Below are 17,862 nucleotides of genomic sequence, written 5' to 3'. Positions count from 1 at the left end.
TTTAATGGAACTGTGGTCAGGCTACTTAATCCATATATCCATTTATTTATCCATTTATATATTTTATACATTTAGCCATGTATTAAATCTGTTATTATGAAATGCGATTCTAGAATTTATCTATTGGAAAATGTGTCAGCCAAACCAGGGTTTATGGTTTTGGACCCTCTGGGGATCCACCGGGAGTGCTACAGGGGTGCAGGGTATCTGGTCTGTTGTCATGAGCCATTCGGTCCCTGCACAGTTATAGTGAGACCTGGTCCTTCATCCCATCAACACGTCGGACACATTCCAGATTTTTGTGGATAGAATTTCTATGCATAGCCAAGTATGCAAGGTCACCCCTCTGCTTTCAGTAGATGATGTGCTTCTGCTGACTTTATCAGCTGGTAACCTTCAGCTCCCACTGAAGTGGTTCACAGCTCAGTGTGAAATGTGGGAATTAGAATTAGTGTGACAGAAATTAGTTTCCTCTAAAAGGTGTCTGGGCTCTCCTGTAGTGATTCAGCCATAAAGGAGGAAATCACAGTAGAGCCGTGACTCCTCCACATCAAAGGGAGTCAGTTGAGGAGGTTCGGGCATCTGACTAGGATTCCTCCTGAATGTCTCCTGGATGAGGTATGTGTCCTACAGGGAGGCAGACCCAGGACTCGCTGTAAGGATCTGTCTCTCAGCTGGACTAAGAATCACTCAGTGTTCCCGTCGAGGAGGTGGCTGGGGTGAAGGAGATTTGAGCTTCTCTGCTTAGAAGGCTGCCTCTGCAAACAGGAAGTGACAGAAGATGGATGGATAGATAAGGAGAGATTATCTGCATGACATTTTAAGGACTTTTTGTTGTAACCATGGCAACACTTTTATGAGTGACTTGGTGATTTAAAAGGTTAGACTATGTTTTTCCTGGTAAAACTCACACTGTTGAGCATGAGTCCTATCCTATCTTACCAGCATGAGGAAAATCCAACCATAACTTAAGGGTGGAGACACCTGTTTGCTTGCCACTGTGGGACAGTAAAACTCTCTTAAAACCAGAATGTTATCACAAGTTAAAAATGATTTCTTCACCCCAGTCAGCAAGCAATCTCTTTTTTAATCTGCAGTGGAGGACTCAGATTTACCAAAACTGAAAATATATGAAAAATCAACCTAATGTATCAGTTCAGGGATACATCTGTCTCACCCTGCGTCTCTTCATTGGTCCCTCTGCTCCTGTAACATCTGCTGCTGTGGCAGAAAAACACTGCACACACATACCACACACAGAAGTGTGTGCGTATTAAAGTTTATGCTCATAATCCATGAAGATGATAATGCACCTAATTAACTGACACCTATACACATGAGATGTCATGACTGACCTATATTACTACTTGCCTATTTCTTAAACACTCTCTATGCCCCCTTTATTTTTCCCTCCATCTGTCTCTCGTGGTAAATCCCTCTCCCTCCTCCTGTCCTTGAGCTGATGTGGGATGCTGCACTCCGTATTCATGCTTTTGTGTTTTTGGTGCGCGCCTGTGGGAGTGTGCAGAGTTGTTAAGATGCTTTTAGCCATCGATGTTTAGGTCTTTGCTGCAAAATGTTCACGAAAACATCAAAAGTGAACGCAAACTCATCTGCTTTTCTTTCTCTCTCGTTCTCTGCAGCCTGCCAGGACCACCTGAGACTAGTGGTGAGTTTGCTCTCCTTCCCACCTTTTCTTCCCCTTTCTCCTGGGAATTGCAGTGATGGGGACAGACATTTGATGCTGGTCCACCTCATCTATACCATGTCGCAGAGTTACAGAGTTTTATGGTTGAGAAATACTCGCTGTTTTCAAGACATTGTTGAGACCGTTTGCTTTATTGCCTTGTGAATAATAGTCTGATGCACCACACATAAGGTTAGACCAGATCTACAATAACGATGTTGGTCTTAATTCATTCTTTTTTCTTGCAAGTCGGTGGTGTGTACAGTAATCTGTAGGCAAAGGTCAAGAGTTTTTTCACCAGTTGTTGTTTGTAGTCTGAGTAACTACAAGTCCTTGTTATTGTTTTTTTTTAATCTGCATTCATAGTTAGATTATAAGAGGACAATTATCAGTTATCTATATGCACTAAAGGCTCCAGAACAGTGGCTTTTACCCCCAGAGGCTTAAACGGAGTATACACAGGAAGGCTTTAGCAGGATTGTGCTGATAACTGACCATCTCAATGAAATCTCATAGACTTGCAGTGATTACAAGCAAAACAAGCCTGGATTGACCACTATAGCGATCCACTGTCAGCTACAAAGGGATGGGAGCAGCAGTGGAGCTTTCAGCTTCTAACGGCAGCTTTTCCAGATCAGTTTGCTTGTGCCTAACTTAGAACTAATTTAGCTCTTATATATTTTGCTGTGAGACTGGATCTTATTCTCATCATTTTAATAGTTTATCACAAACTGTATGATGTAGCCTAACAGACACCTCTCTGTTAACTGCACATCTGTTGTGAATGTCCTGTTCAGTACCATTGATTCTGCCTTTGCATTTGCATGTTCCAGTTTAACCGGTTTTCATACTAACTGGTTGTGTTTGTCACCGTTTCAACTCGGTGTAGCAAACTCCAGATATTTCCACTCACAGACTTTAGAAGTGAAAATTGAAGGCTGAAAATATGTGTTTACGTTTTCCCCTCAGTTTTTGAATGGATCGATAAGCAAATAATAAATATCGCCTCAGTGTAAAAAAATAATTATCAAAGCCTCAAAATGAGGACTCGCAGATGTCAACAAATCCCTACAGGAAAATTGAAAAACCTATTGGAATGGGTGTGAAAGAAAGAGCAAGCTTGAGGGACAGAAGTAATCTGCATGTAAAACACCAGGACACAACCATAATGTAAAGCACAGAGATGAACGCTGGCAACGGCTTCGACCACTTAGGCTCAAGCAGAAATCAGCCATGAGACACAAAAGACGCATAAAAATCTGCAGCTCTGTGAGATATTCAGTGACTCCACACTTACATTTTTTTTATTGATTTATACTCTGTTTAAATTTTACCATTCATTGTATAGAAAACGCACACACACCATACACAAACAGCAGTGAGTGACTTGCTGCACTTTTTGCACAAAAGCACTCAGTTCCACGCGTGTCAATGAATGGCCAAATAGCGTGAAGCCTTGAAGGGCTAATGCAATGCATTCTGGGTAACAGCCACTATGATGCCTCATTAGTTGTATCCCGCAGCGACCCAACCAAGTGATGAATGGGTGCTGTGTGGGGGTCATTACTGTGCTTGTATGCATGTGTGTGTCTTTGGATCACGTTGCTCTTGTTGTGTGTGTGTGTGTGTGTGTGTGTGTGTGTGTGTGTAAGACAATCTTTTACTCTGCTCTTTGTATGTGCGTGGGTGTTGGGTGTAATTGAAATATCTGCCACACACATTTACTGCATGTCTGTATTAATGGAGATCATCTCGTTCAGAATTTGCTGATGGAGCTCTGAGCTCAGGTCAAGGTGACAGGAACCCAGAGGGAAACTGCAGAACACTCAATTAAGGTGTCCAAATGAACCACCACCCTGAGCGCGTGCGCACACACCCACAGACACACACCCACACACCATGGTAACCCTGACTCTGCCAATATACGTATCATTTTTTTCCATTATTGCCATATTAGATAGTGCACTCCTCTCCCTGTCTCACTCTTTAATGTCTCTGTTCATCCTTCTGCTCTCATCTTTTGTTTCTCTACTTCCCCCTCTCATTTCTTCATCTTTTCTGCCACCCAGACTCGTCATGTCTCTTTATTTACCCCTGTCAAGTTAAAGAGTATCCTTATACATTATTTATTTGTGTGCGTGTGTATATGAGTTGCTCGATTGAATATCTTCATTCCGATGTTGAATTCAGGTTATGCAATGTTCAAATTCAAAGACTTTCACTTTCAGACATGCTTGGACAGCAGAAGTTACAAACACTGGAGCTGTGCACAGATTATCCACTAAAATGTATTGTTACATAATTACACCAGATAACATGCTGCATAAACAGATGCTGGAACATCTGCATCATATTTGTGGCCATAAACAGCAGCGTTGCCATAGCAGCTTATCACCTACAACATACTTTATTGCGACATTAAAAATGAGTAACTGTTTTTTTAAAGCAGTGGTAATTTAATCAGTCCACATTTATCGTGCAGCACTTTTCCTGCAGGTGAGTTTAAAGTGCAGTGCTTATTGTTCAGACTGAACAATAAGACTGAACAATTGTATCCAAAATGAGCGATTAAATATAAATGAAATGAAATAAATGTAAACAAAAACAACAGAGATTGTATGAGTGTAACGTGAGGGTTCGTTGTGTGGTTCTGAATCTCACAGAACTATTAGAAACAGCAAGATGGAGATGGATAACTTACTCTCTGCACACCTTCTTGTGTACAGCCCTCGTGATACTTCACTGGCCGCTCAGAAGCCAGGAAATCCTACACTCAGATAAATGCAGGAAAACCAACTAGGTAGATTCAACACATACTTATTACTGCTTTGAAAGTGCATGTGTAAACATTCAGACATTCAGATACATATAAATATCAAAACGGTTAACCACCGAATGGGTACATAACTTGCTTCTACACTTTACATCTGTATGCACAGCTACTGGTTATCCCTAGCACATTTATACTTTAGGCTGAGCAACTACAATCTGAAATATGGCTCCAATATGTGTTTTAATAATAATTTTTATGATCATCTGTGTCAGCTTAACAGTTCTCATCAGAAACCCTAATAAAGTCAGCCATGTGCATGGAAAATGAAACAAAAGCCAAAGCAGTGAAACATATTCCATATTCCTATAGAAGAGAAGACATTACTTCCCTTTCTCTCACGAGAATTATGTCTTATTCCAACCTGAGCTCTTACTGCTTAAGGACACAGAAACACCAGAGTCTAAAGAATTGGTTAAAATTTTGTCTCTTTTGAAAGTTAATCATCTTTGATAATGTTACCATAACAAATGGAAACAAAAGAATTCATAGAGTTCAAGAACTCAGAAATGTGATGGATGGTAGAAAAGAAGGCGTTAGGTGAAACAGACGAGCCTGTCCTGAAACATAACCTCTGCCCTTTGTGAACTTCAGGACAGGAGAGGAAGCAATGGTGCAGAGAAGGAAGAAGAGAGGAGCTGAAAGCATGTAATGTCTTTGTAAGCCAGTTTTTTTTCCTTTTCTTTTGTTTTTTCCAAAGCTAACCGCTAATCAAGGACCTCAACAAAAGAATGTACAGTGAAATAAAATAAAAACGATTTCCTTCCTTCTCCTGTCATCTCTTGTTAGTCGTCAGGTACAACTGCACATTAAAATTCTGGAAACGTCATTATTGCCTTTAGCTGGTATTAACTGTGGAGTCTATCCAGTAGAGTTGTGTATCTAAATTATTCATGCGGCTTTGCTTGTACAGGTGTTAAGACTCAAAACAAAACGTCTCTCTGGATACGATGCAGAATTTTTTTTCAGACTGCAAAGCTGTTATATTGTATTGGGATTCCCTCCTTCTACCATTTTGGTTGTAAAATAATTTATGAGGTGAAGCTTCTTCATACAGTCTGAACAATGCAGGGCACCATGGGGAGGGTGTGTGTGGGGTTGTGTCTTTCAGTTGGTATAATTAATCCCTTTCTGATCTCGTGTGATTCTGTTAGTAAAAAGTGAGCAAAGTGGACAGATTCAACATCGCTGAAAGAAATCGACAGTAAGAACTAAATTCCTCTGGCAGATTTTAATGATACACACCACCTATGATCAAAGAAAATAAGTTTTAAATTTCAATTCATTGTTCATAAAACTGTGCAGGGTGTGAAATAATTTTATAACACTTGAATTTGGAAGTGCGTGCGTGTCTCCTGTGAGCTGGGTGGAGTCGTTTTTGGGTGGGGTTTTTTCTGCTAATTAGCAATAATTAGCAGATAATGATATACTGTAGGTACTGCACTGTTAGAGTCCAGCTTTGCAGCCAGTTTTCTAACTGATGATTTAGCATTCAACCCTCTGGTCTAAATACACCTCTGGTTCCAAAAAACAAGAACAGCAACAACAGCAGACAAGATGCTAACACACAACTGTCAGAACCCAGAGTGAGACTGATATGAAGAAAATGTACTTTATTGGTCCCCGTGGGGAAAATCCCTCTCTGCATTTAACCCATTCACTCAGTGAAGCAGTGGGCAGCCACTGGGCACCCGGGGAGCAGTGTGTAGGAACGGTACCTTGTTCAGGGGTATCGAACCCCCGACCTTCCGATCATGGGGCCACCACTCTACCTACTGAGCTATCCCTGCCCTTATCCCTGAGTGCTTATCTGTTAACAAACTTTATTTCAGAACGATACTTTTACTGCGCATTCACACAGTTCTCTGGACATGTTCAGTGAAAAATGGATAGTGCTATAAGCTTTAGATGTCTGAAAATATCTGATGGAGGTAAATCCAAAGCTTGGACTTTGAGCTTCTGGGTCTAGGTCGAGACTGCTGAGACAAATGAAATGGTTCTGATGAAAGCCAAGGTGGAATTGACTCACATAGAGGTTCGCAGGCACAATAAACAGCTGCTGAGGTGAATCCGGGTGTAAATTGAGGTCTGTGATTAATTTGACCTGTGGGCTTTAGTCAGCACGAACAGACACACGTTATATGGACAGGATGCCTCTAGAGACAAGTAAGAGACGAGTTTAAAAGAAGAGAGGATCGATATTTAGATGCTTCTCACGTCTCTATTATTGTGACCAGCAGGCATCTTTTAGAGCTGAGGAGCTGCAGCTGTTTGGCCTCTGCCGCTCTGCTGGTAAGTCTCCATCAGTCATGTTCACAGGTATAATTATAGCTCTTTGGTTTGTGATCGGCAGGCTGGGCAGCAAATCAGTCGCAACCCCAGAATGTTATATTACTTTTAGGGCTTTTTCAAAACTTTTAGTTTTCGTCCAATAAACCCCAATTTTGACATTTTGTGTCACTAAACAGTTTTCAGTGTACTGGTCTTACTATTATCCCTGCAGTGGAACCGGATAGCCTGTCTAAGAGTGGATGAATCACAGGGAAATTATGTGCTGAAATTTTTATCTCATTGATGCCAGTTAGTCTTTTATCACTGTGGACTATGTTCACACAGCATCGGAGGGTCTCGGGAGGTTAAGTGGCCGTTGAAGCAAACAGTTTATCAGACTGCTTCTTCACATTCAAGTGCTCAGCTAGAAAAAGTAAGGTGGCTTTTAATGTAAAGCAAGAGTTTGTAACAGTGCGTGGAGCCAGCTGCAGTCTGTTATTAGAAAAGCAACTAATGCCGAGGATTTTTCAGCACTCTAACATTTTTTCATCTTTTGCAGTTCCTACGAACTTTTAGATAAAGAGCTGCAGGCTGAACACCTCCAGCTCTTCAGGAAGGTCACAAACTTTTTAACTGTGCTTTGCGTTTTTTTAAAAATGCATCAGATCAGATCAGCTGCTCATATTGTGACACCAAACCAGACTGTTAACCTGCTGTTTGCCTCTGCTACCTGCTGTAATCGCTATGCATTTAATTCTTGAAGAGTTCAGCTGTTCATTTTGAATCAGCTTTATTGAGGAGCAGCAGAGATTTCTTAAACCCTTTTAGACTGTGGATTTATTTCTGAAAGGAAATCAGAGGATTAACATTACCTGTGCTGGTCAGTGATTTAAATGCAATCTAGTGAGTGCATGTGGGTCATTATTCACCCTCATCACAAGACTAATTACACTCACAATTAGCCTCCATTTCTCTGTGAACCTCGTGGCCCTATTGTAATTTAAATCTAGAGGGATACCCTTTTTTTCCATCACAGGAGAGCTGCCTCTTCTGTCCCTTCTTTAATCAGCATTGTGTTAAATTACATTTTTGCTTTTTTGCCAGAGGAAAACAGTGATTTGGGCAGCACACCAGAATAAAAAATAAGTCATCTGGAGAGAAATCATCAGCTCACCAACTGCTGTCACGTAAATTGTCTTTTAGTCTTGCAGAATGATTGTCACATTTTATCGAAATCACTATGGTTAAAATGTTGCATATATATGTAAAGAAGCCCCGTGTTTCATATGTCCTGCTCAATAACTGAGAGACCAACATATTTACTGTGGGCCTGAGTTACAACAAAGCTGACTTAGACATGATGAAGCAACAACTTGACTAATACACATTGTCTCATGATTAGTAGTTAACAATGTGAACCTTAAGCTACAGTCCCACACACCAACGCAGATCTCTGTCCTAATGGGGACACACATACGATCTTCTGTTTTTGGCTTTTAATGAACAAAATAAAGTTGGAAACCAGTTCAAAGACACTTCAAAGTGATCACCTCTGAAACATGAGCAGGTAGATGTAGAGACTTCTGCCTGACTGCTCATCAGTTTGTTACCTGTTGAAGTTCAGGCTCTGCTGAGCTGTGGTCAGCACTGACTCATCGCGCTTCATCATCACTCTGGGTTGTTGGCTAGTTTTGTGTTAGCATGCTGTCCGTGCAGATGCTCACAAAGAGCTGGAGTTGTGTTAGCAGTGTTTCTGTGCTGCATGCAGTTGCACTTTATCATCACGCTCTTGTTTTTTTCAGCAATAAAAATAAAAGTAATGTTTATATCGCCGCTCCTCAAAATCTGTATCGCCCTACTGCTCCACCATTTTCCTCCTCCTTCACATGAACTGAAATCTTTCTGCCTGTGCAGAAAACTGAAGAGCCTCTGAGCGTCCTGTCAGGCAGGATACTTTAATCTGGGGCAGTAGAACAGATGTAGCCTCAAATCCATATTTACTGTCTTTTTGTCATTGTTGTTGTTTTATTGGGGCGTTTTTTGGGGGAAGATTTTTCTCTGTGGACTGAACTCCATTCATACCGAGTTGCTGCAGGCTTTGTGCTCAGTGACCATTTAAGGCAGGATTATAACAGAAACTGCTCTCAGAAACTGTCAGCTGCAGCAGCTCAGTGGAGCTGGAGCACGTTTCACTGCAAATGGCTGCCTGCAGTACATTTTTAAAAAGAACAGCTTTGACATTTAAATGGTCATAAATCTTTTATTCTCTATAGTTTCTAACGTGGCATATATTCTGAACTGGCACATGTGCACAACTACCTGGAAAGCAAATAAGGAGTTGAGCTGGAAACTTGGGAAATGTGAGACATAAAAGGAGCAGAGAAAGAGGAAGGGAAAGCTTTATGCCCTGTAGCCGCCAACTACAGTATAACCCTGCAGATGCACACAGAGAAACAAATGTACTCACAACCAACACACACACACACACACACACTCACAGTTGTAATCCTCCGACTGTGGAGCTGCTTGTCCACACCCTCAGGACTAAAACTGTCTTTTAAATACAATAAAGTATAATCCTGTGAGCAGACATGCACACCAAGCAGCATTTTTTCTGCTCTTCTTTCACTGTTTTTAATTCTTATTTTATTTTCAGGCCTCAGTTTATCCATTGATCTGCTTTTACACTGTATTCATGCAGCTGCTGCTCTTGTTTTGAATGACCTGCTGTGCACTGAAAATGAGTTTATACATCTCAAGCAGATGGCTTGCTGTCTTAGTTCGAAGCTTTTGAGGAGAACTGAACAAATCATGGGCTGAAGAACTAAATGATCGATTTTATCAGTGTTACAAACGGTGAGCTTAATTTCTGTGATGCTGGAAACGAAGTAAACAGTTAAAACAGCAAATAATTATCTCACAAAGGACATAATGAAGAGCCGAACGTGCATATCCCCCTTTTAAAAAATTCAGTACTTCAGGTTTGACAGACAGATGGACCTCAGATGCTGCTGGAGGTGAAAATCAGTCTGTTGTGTTTTACTGCATTCTGCATGGGAAACCTTCACTTCGTACGACACTTTCACGATGAGATCACAATGTAAACAAAAGGGAAAGTGCAATGATTTGAAACAAATTATGGTGTCCAAGAGTGTTACTGTTTTTTCTTACGTAAACTTACATTTGTTACATGTTTTCTGCGGTGTTCCTGCTTAATACCAGATTTTTGCTGATGAATAATTCTGGCTTTCCTCGACCATATTTTTGTTTTTTAACGTATTTAATGTCAAACTGATGACTGAAGTGCAGCACTTGGATTCTCACTGTGGAGACAAGCTCGTGGGTTATGTACAAAATGTGGTTTGGCATTATCTTGCCAAAATAATAAATGCCTTGTTAGCAGTGTATGTTACTCCAGAACCTTTAAATATTCAGTATTAATAGAGCCTTCAGAGTTAGTTACCCATTCCATACTCACTAATGTATCTCCACATTGTCCTCATCTGTGGCTTTTGAACTGCTCGGGGAAACTGTGGTTTTCCACACTTTTTTTTTTTTACATCTTAGAACTAAATACAGTGTAAATGCACAACAGAGTGTTTTACACAGTAACAAGACATTAATATAAAAAGAAACAGGAGATAAAAAACTGAACACTGAAGCACTAAAAATAGCAAAGATAAAGAGCGATATAGGATTGGGATGTATCTATTTTTATTATAAGAGCACTGACGCGACACGTGAGCAACAGAAAGACTTTAAAGTAGTCGAAGTAAACATGACAAATTTCGGGCTCCCGTCTTTATAGAGCTGTTTTTTCCTCTGTGTGCTGTCAGTGGATTCTGAAGCTTTGGCCTATCAAACATTTCTTTATTGGGATTTTCAGTCACGCTCTCGCCAAAGTCTTGAAGCTGTTTTAGAGCCACAAACACTTTTTTTTTGTATTTTAAAGTCTGTGTTTTTTTTTAAGGGGGGGCTTTGGATTTGATGACATTCACCTTTTGTGTATCTCTGTAATGTGAGATGACACTGATTGTCTCCTTCTAGCCAACAAGCCTCAGCAGACATAGAGAAAATGATTGTTGAGAGACCAATTTGCTGTGTTATTCAGCCTCAGTCGCAGCTAATAAGAGTTTCTGTGTGTGTAGAAGAGGGAGAGATTGGAAAAGAGAGCATGTTTGTGAGGCTCTCTTTGTTATTTGTCCCTCACTGTGTGTTGCTCTGTCCCAGAGGACAATGGGTCAGATTTTATAGCGACAGCGAGGTGCTCGTGCTGTAGAATCACTCCCGATTCATGCAAACGGCTGTACAACAATCTGAATCTAAGGTGAGACAATGTTTTTTCCTTCAGTGTAAGTTTGACTGAATTAGCAGCTACAAAACTGAAGCAGAATCAGGGTCAGAATCAGATTTGCATCTCGGAAGCCAATTTCACACCTGAAATGTGTGTGAACCTGCATTTCCAACCTGCCATTATTATGAAGTGTGATGTTAGCATGTGTCCTTTGGATTCACAGCTAGCGAGTGGGCGTGGTGTTTGGTGCATGCCCCATCCAGGCAGCCCATTCAGCTCAAGGTCACAGAATAGTTCCAGTTGCACAGATGCATTTGAAGTAGAGGATATCCTGCCATGTGCTGCACATGAGGGAGGAAAAATATGAAAACGACTTTTCCTGCATTACACCTGGGGACATTGCAGTGTTTACACTTTTCTGCTGAGTTTTTGTGTTCAGTAACATCACAAATATCGTTTAAACAAAAAACAAGGAGACCAAGAAAACATCTATTTTGTCTTTATGGAAGTTTTATAGGGTTGACTAGACCCTGCTGGTGTGCAGAGACAGATCGCAAATGCAATGAACTCTTCTGAATCCTCGAGGAACGTTTGACTGCAGTGTCCCATTATTTTAATAACTAAAGATAAGGAAAATTAATTTATTATAGTGAGATATTTTAATGATTAATGTCTTCATTATGTCAGCGTGCTTCAAAATGTAACTGAGTGAGACAATGAACAATAACTAACATCTAACAATGGTGAATATTGCTTTCTTCTTCAGTACTGGGCACAGGTCCTTCATAAAAGCTAAAAAATGTCCAGAGTTTATAAAATATATTTTTCCATTCTGGTCACAGATGCCGTCTCTGGGCACCACAACACTGCCATCAAAGTAGTCATAGTTATACTATCAAATTTTCTATAAAGAAATCTAATTATTAAAAGTAGAAACACCACCAAGCAGTTGGTCGTGTCTGATCCTAATGAGGCTAAAATCCAGTCATATCAAATGCAAACGCAATGACTATCATCCACATGCACGTCACATTTATCATCTGTAAACGAGCTGCTCGCGATGAACAGAGTAGGACGGAGCTGCGCAGTAATAAGGTGGCAAGAAACGATGTGAAGATAAGGTCATGAAGTGCTGCAGGTCAATACCTCTGTGTGTTTAGACTGAATTTAATTACAAGTAGACATGTGCCGAGATTTAAACAAACTCAAAAGCTTCATGCTTCTGTGACTTTTACCAAACACCTAGACTGAATATGTGTGTTGAATTACAAGCAAATTACCTGAGAAAGATCAGATTGCGGTTCAGTTTTAAACAAACGGCCTCATTTGTTTAAATCGATGCAACCCTCAGCGTTATTACCCAGAAGTGTCACTGGCTCTTTTTTCTGGAGCACTAGATTAATGAACACTTAACCCTATCAAAACGAATAGCTCGCATGCATACTGTCTGGGCCAGCAGCAGGTAAAGAATGAGAGGAAGAGTGTGGATACTGGATTCGATCATTATTTTGGTTTCAACGTTCGCATTTTTAACAGCTCAATGCACAGTGGTACTTTTCACCTGAGCCATATTTCCCCTCTTTGGGGGTTTAAATTATAAATGCAAACAGAAATATCCATTTTTAAGAATGATTGCTACAAACTGTGAAATGGCTGCAGTGGACTGAGCAGTGGCCTGTGTCACAGTTCTTGCTCAGATTGTTGTGTGACTGAGCGTAGAAACAAACGATCTGCCCGGCACACATCATGATTCTCCACTGAGGACACTTGTTGGTAGCTAAACTAATCACTGCTCATGCTGCTTATTTTATAGACGCTGACTTTCAGGAAACTTTGCAGTTGCATGCAGTGGTGAATCACCCAAAGGACTAATATGGAGGGAAAAAAGGCATTTCAGTTTGATGGTCGGGTATATTTATTTGAACTTGGGCACTTTCCAAAATAATAGAGGATGAGTCACAAAGGATGGAGGCAGAGATGAAGAGACAGCTGGTGTTTCTGCACTGATTGCAGACTAAAAAGAAAAAGTTTTGGTCCAAATATTGAATTTCCAGTTTGATGGGCACTGCAGTCCTGCAGATTGTTTTTAACTTCTCTACTCAGCTCTCTACGGGTCGGATTGTGCAAACTGGGTTTTGGCATAAAAGTACTGACCAGATTCTTGTAGTGAACTCGAAGATTTTTGCGGTGATCTGAACCAATTCAGAGAGATATGGAGGGGAGAGGAGATGAACTGCCTTAAATGTATACAAAAGTATTTTAAAATTGATGTGATATTTGACCGGGAGCCAGTGAAGCTGCTGCAGGACAGGGGTCCTGGTGATAATACGTGCAGCAGAGTTCTGGACACGTTGAAGCTTATGGATCGATTTCTGAGTAAGACCAAAGAAGCGTGAATTGCAGTAGTCAATCTGAGAAGTAACTAGGCTATGAACAAGAATGGCAGTGGCATGTGGTGTGCCATGTCTATATTTGGCATAATGGACAACGACGTGACAAATGCTCGCAGATTACCAAGCCGCCTAATTCAAAATCTGATCTCACAGATGACCTGGAACCAAAACCAGTGAAACTAATCTGACCTTGGATGGATTTCAGTCTGATCAATGGATTTATGCTAATAAATGTTAAAACATTTTTTCACTTTATAAAGTTTCTTTGTGGTGAAGCAAACTGGAAAATATTAAATTCATTAAACGGATGTTATTTCAGGACCATGGACAGTGCACAAGGTTGCCACGGCGATCTCAGCCGTGTTGTTCTAACTAAACAAATCCAGAACAAAAAAACTGTAGTGAGACTGTTAACAGAAACAAACTTTTGTCATTCATGCATTTCTGGTTTATCCCTAAAGTGATATAAGCTGACTTAGTGTCAAAGTATTTCTGAAGCCTGTTTCCAACATACTCCGACTCTGTCAGGCTGCCACCATACGTCTACATTTAGTTGTGTAAATGTGGGTAAAATGTAGATAAATAAAATTGTATAAATGTATAAGTGTACTTGTATCCTTTTCTGATCACAGTTGACGGGCTGTGCCTGCCCACTCAGTAAATTTCCTGCAGCTGAATGACTTCTCTTTTGTGACCCTGCTCTAAGTTGTGCAGCTGTTGGCAAAATTAAAATGAACTTTTGTAAATCACCCGTGAAACGAACCACAACCTTCAGCACTATTTGCACTCAAATCATTTTCTCCCTTTTATTTAGTTAATCTTGTCCTGTGTGATCAGTAAAACCTGATGGTAGGAATCTTAACAAATACATACTTTATTACTTCCCACCAGTAACTCCAGTATTCCCTGTCCCAGTAATGAAGTATACATATTTTGTAGCTGAATTTTGAAGTATCCAGTACCTACCATACATATATTTTTCTACATTTACTCCCTACAGTTTTACAGATATTCCCACTTTCTACTCCTACATCACTTTGGGTTTAATGATTGACGGGAGTTAATATTTCCTGTTATTCTTGTCTTCCAGATGCCAAACCAATTTGAGACTAAATGGAGAAAACAATAATACTTAAAAAACTGTCCTGCTGGCATATCCATCACTGAGAGATGAAAACGTTTATGCATCAGTTAGAGCATTAGACTCAACCTGGAACTGCATATTTGGTCCAGATGTCCATAAATTGTCCATCGAGCTGAAGTATAAGGGGAGTAACATTTTTCTAAGTGACAGGTAATTTCAAATGCAACATCTCTAACAGATCAACAAATATAATCAAACACATACTGTTTCATTTCTGTTAGTCACACAGTGTGTCTGTCAGCTAAAGGCACTGAAAAGACTAACAGATAAAAAGGTTGGGGACCGCTGGCCTAAACCATTATATTATTTTTATTATTTGTTACAACATTTAAAGTCCCTTCACACAGAAAAGACGTTCACAGGTACCTCTCTCTCTTACTCTCTGTTTCTGTCTCTCTCCCTCTGCTAATGCATTTCTGTCTTCTGCTTTGCACTGAAAGCCTCACACTGGCAGCAGGATGGCTTTTATTGAGGAGACGCCACAGAAAATGAAATGCATTTGCAGCAGAGGAAGGACTTTCGGTGTGCTTTCGATCCCTAACTATGTGTTTACCAAACAAAATAACAGTAATTTTAGAATCTTCCAGACATCTTTAGAGGAGCGGGATGAGACAGAACCGCTAATATGAGCTGCCAACCGCAGTCACACATCCAGACACAAACAGCAGAAGCTGAGAAAGTTACTAATCTGAGAGCTGTTGTGGTAAAACTGAGGATTATTAGCAGGATTTTTGAAGGAATTTTGAAGCCAAACTTTATCATTTGATTTGATTTGATATACCTTTATTAGTCCCACAAGGGGAAATTTCATTTAAAGCTTTACTGCACAGACAGACATGTTTTCTATAGCTTATTGAATGTTGCACATAATTTAAGCTGAAGGGGAACTATAATGACAAAGTGGCTGAGGTTTTAAGTAATGAGAACAGTGTATCTCTGCAAGTAATCCCTGCCATGGGACTGCCTTAGACTAGTGTAAGTGTTCAGTTTTACACAGACAAGAAAGGAGAGAGAGCTGCCTTCAAGGGGAACAGAGCTAAAACTGTTTGTCTGAGACTGCAGGTGAAATAAGGGGCTTCACCGACGCCCAGTACCAGATAAATTATGAATATACTTCTTTAGTGAAGTCCAAGAAAAAGAAAACATGGAGCTGAAAATGAGAAGAATAGCTTCCTTTAGCTTTATTTATTTTGGGGCAGCTCCCTCTGTACCAGCTTTATTTAGTTGACATGGGAATATTCTGAGCTGTGGAGAATTAGATTTCCCACAGAAATGCTGAATATGTTAGCTCTGTTGACTCATATTACTTTGAAAACTTCAAGCTGTTCTCAAGTCACGGGATTGCAATAGGATTCTTCTCATTTTGTTAAATGGAAGCAGCGAATGAAAACACAAAACAGGAAATATTTAAGAAAAAAGACGCGCTTAGCAGATTCAACAGAAAAATAAAAACTAGAAAGATTGAATTCTGTCAGCTTTTACAAAGAAAGTACTTGACTCTTAAATCCACCGACTACACACTCTCTCTTTACACTAAATAATTCACAGACATTGAAAAGCTTTGTCCAAGTTCAGGAACAGCCTTGTACCTGTTGTTTAATCCTCCTCCAGTTTATTGACTGACTGTAATGGAGGTCATCTGCAATTTTTCGCTGACTGTAGTTGATTGGTGCACTTAGCTGAAATTCTGTGAAAACCTTTTCATGAATGACTGAAACAAATAAAGTTTAATGTAGGCCTTGTATTTAGTTTGAACTTGTAAAAGACTGAAACGCTGTGAAAAAGCATTTCTCTTAGATTTTTATTTAGTTCCCAGTGCTCTTCCCAGCCTAATGGCTGGTTGGTTGCGCTATTCATGCTCCATTCAGTGTGTGTGTGTCTGTGCACACAGCTACTGAGTGTTGCTAAGTCTTGCTTTTCAAAGTGCTGTTTGTCGTCTACTCACTAAAAATTCCCACAAGAGACGGCGAGTTTGGGGACCGTCATTCCACTGTAGAAACAGATGGAGATATATCAGGTTATATGCTTGACTGTGCATATCTGTTTCATTCTTTATTATAAATAAAGCTTTGTCTGTCTTTGAGGCTGTGTTTGCTGCAATAACAATAACTTTCATGTAATGTACATAAGTTACATGGAAACATAAGATTAATTATTTATTATATGGTGATTATTTTTCATCAAACAAATAATTTATAGAAGTAAAACAGATAAGAACTTAATTGTGTGACTTGTAACAGTCTTGGAATAGTTATGTGTTACATTATTAATGTATGCAGAAAGGTAATGTGATTACAGTAAGACTGCAGGCCACAGAGGAAGTTTGACATTGAAGTAGCAGATTTCTGAGTTTGAAAAGGTCCAAGAACATTTTACACATGTGAGGTGAAAAACTGCATTGAAGTAATAAATGAGAACTCTGCAGTATAAAGTGGGGCACAGTACAAAGCAAAGAGTGCAGTAAAATGTTCACGTAGGTCACTTTACTAACAGGAATGCAACACCAGGTCTACAAAAATAAGCCTTTTAGGTTAGAACATAGATATCTGGTGTATTTGGGGAGATATCAACTCACATCTAATTGACTGGACTGAAATGCCAAAAATGAGCAACTCCAAATTTAGTTTAGTAACTTTTCCAAACACCTATGAGGTCTAAAATCTGTTTGGCAGAAGGCGCCCACGGGTGCACTGCTGCATCTATTCTCTCTTCTACTACAGCAATGACTCATGCCGGCACAAAGCCACTCTACCGCTGATTGATTGCAGAGTTTTCTCACCGAAAGCAGCCCAGCATTGAAATAAAGCATGAGGCCACATTGGTGGGGAAGTGCTTTTAGGAACCAGGGAGGCAAGGAAACACCATCCAAGAATCCAGTCGGAGTAGCAGATTAATGTGTTTAAAGGCATATCAGGTGCCCAGACGTGAGATGGAAAACTGAGGGTGAACGCAGTGTGAACAGCAACATTTCAGCAGGATGATGTTTCTTTGGGAAGCTGAGAAATCTGTGTATAACATTTTTTATTTTTCCAGAAGACCTTGCAGTGCATTCCTAAAGCCCTTCTGCTTCTTACTTCCTTACTTTTGCTGTGATGGGGGGGTTCACACAAGGCTCCATTAGGGTTTACAATTTTCTGGAGCCTGTTAATATTGCTTATTACTGTAGTTTTCTCTTCAGTGTTAAAATATTCAACAATATGGTGCTGTGTTAAATCTTCACGAAGGTCATGTAGATGTTTTTTC

General features: G+C 40.0%; 1 protein-coding gene across 3 annotated transcripts in view; it reads left to right on the top strand.

Moving 5' to 3' along the window:
- The window catches only part of slc8a2b (solute carrier family 8 member 2b), a 200,380-nt gene that overhangs the window by 104,900 nt on the left and 77,618 nt on the right, over window positions 1-17,862 (top strand). For all 3 annotated transcript variants that reach the window (XM_085244319.1, XM_085244317.1, XM_085244318.1), the window contains one exon: window positions 1,644-1,669. The gene's annotated coding sequence lies outside the window, so the exon portion shown is untranslated. The remainder of the gene's footprint in view (window positions 1-1,643; window positions 1,670-17,862) is intronic.

This window comes from Mchenga conophoros, linkage group LG14 (genome assembly GCF_057382185.1).
Source record: "Mchenga conophoros isolate Kocher_MC1m ecotype Shallow Benthic linkage group LG14, M_conophoros_male_GT1.1, whole genome shotgun sequence".
Taxonomy (NCBI): Eukaryota; Metazoa; Chordata; class Actinopteri; order Cichliformes; family Cichlidae; genus Mchenga; species Mchenga conophoros.
This window is presented reverse-complemented; position numbering and strand designations above follow the sequence as displayed.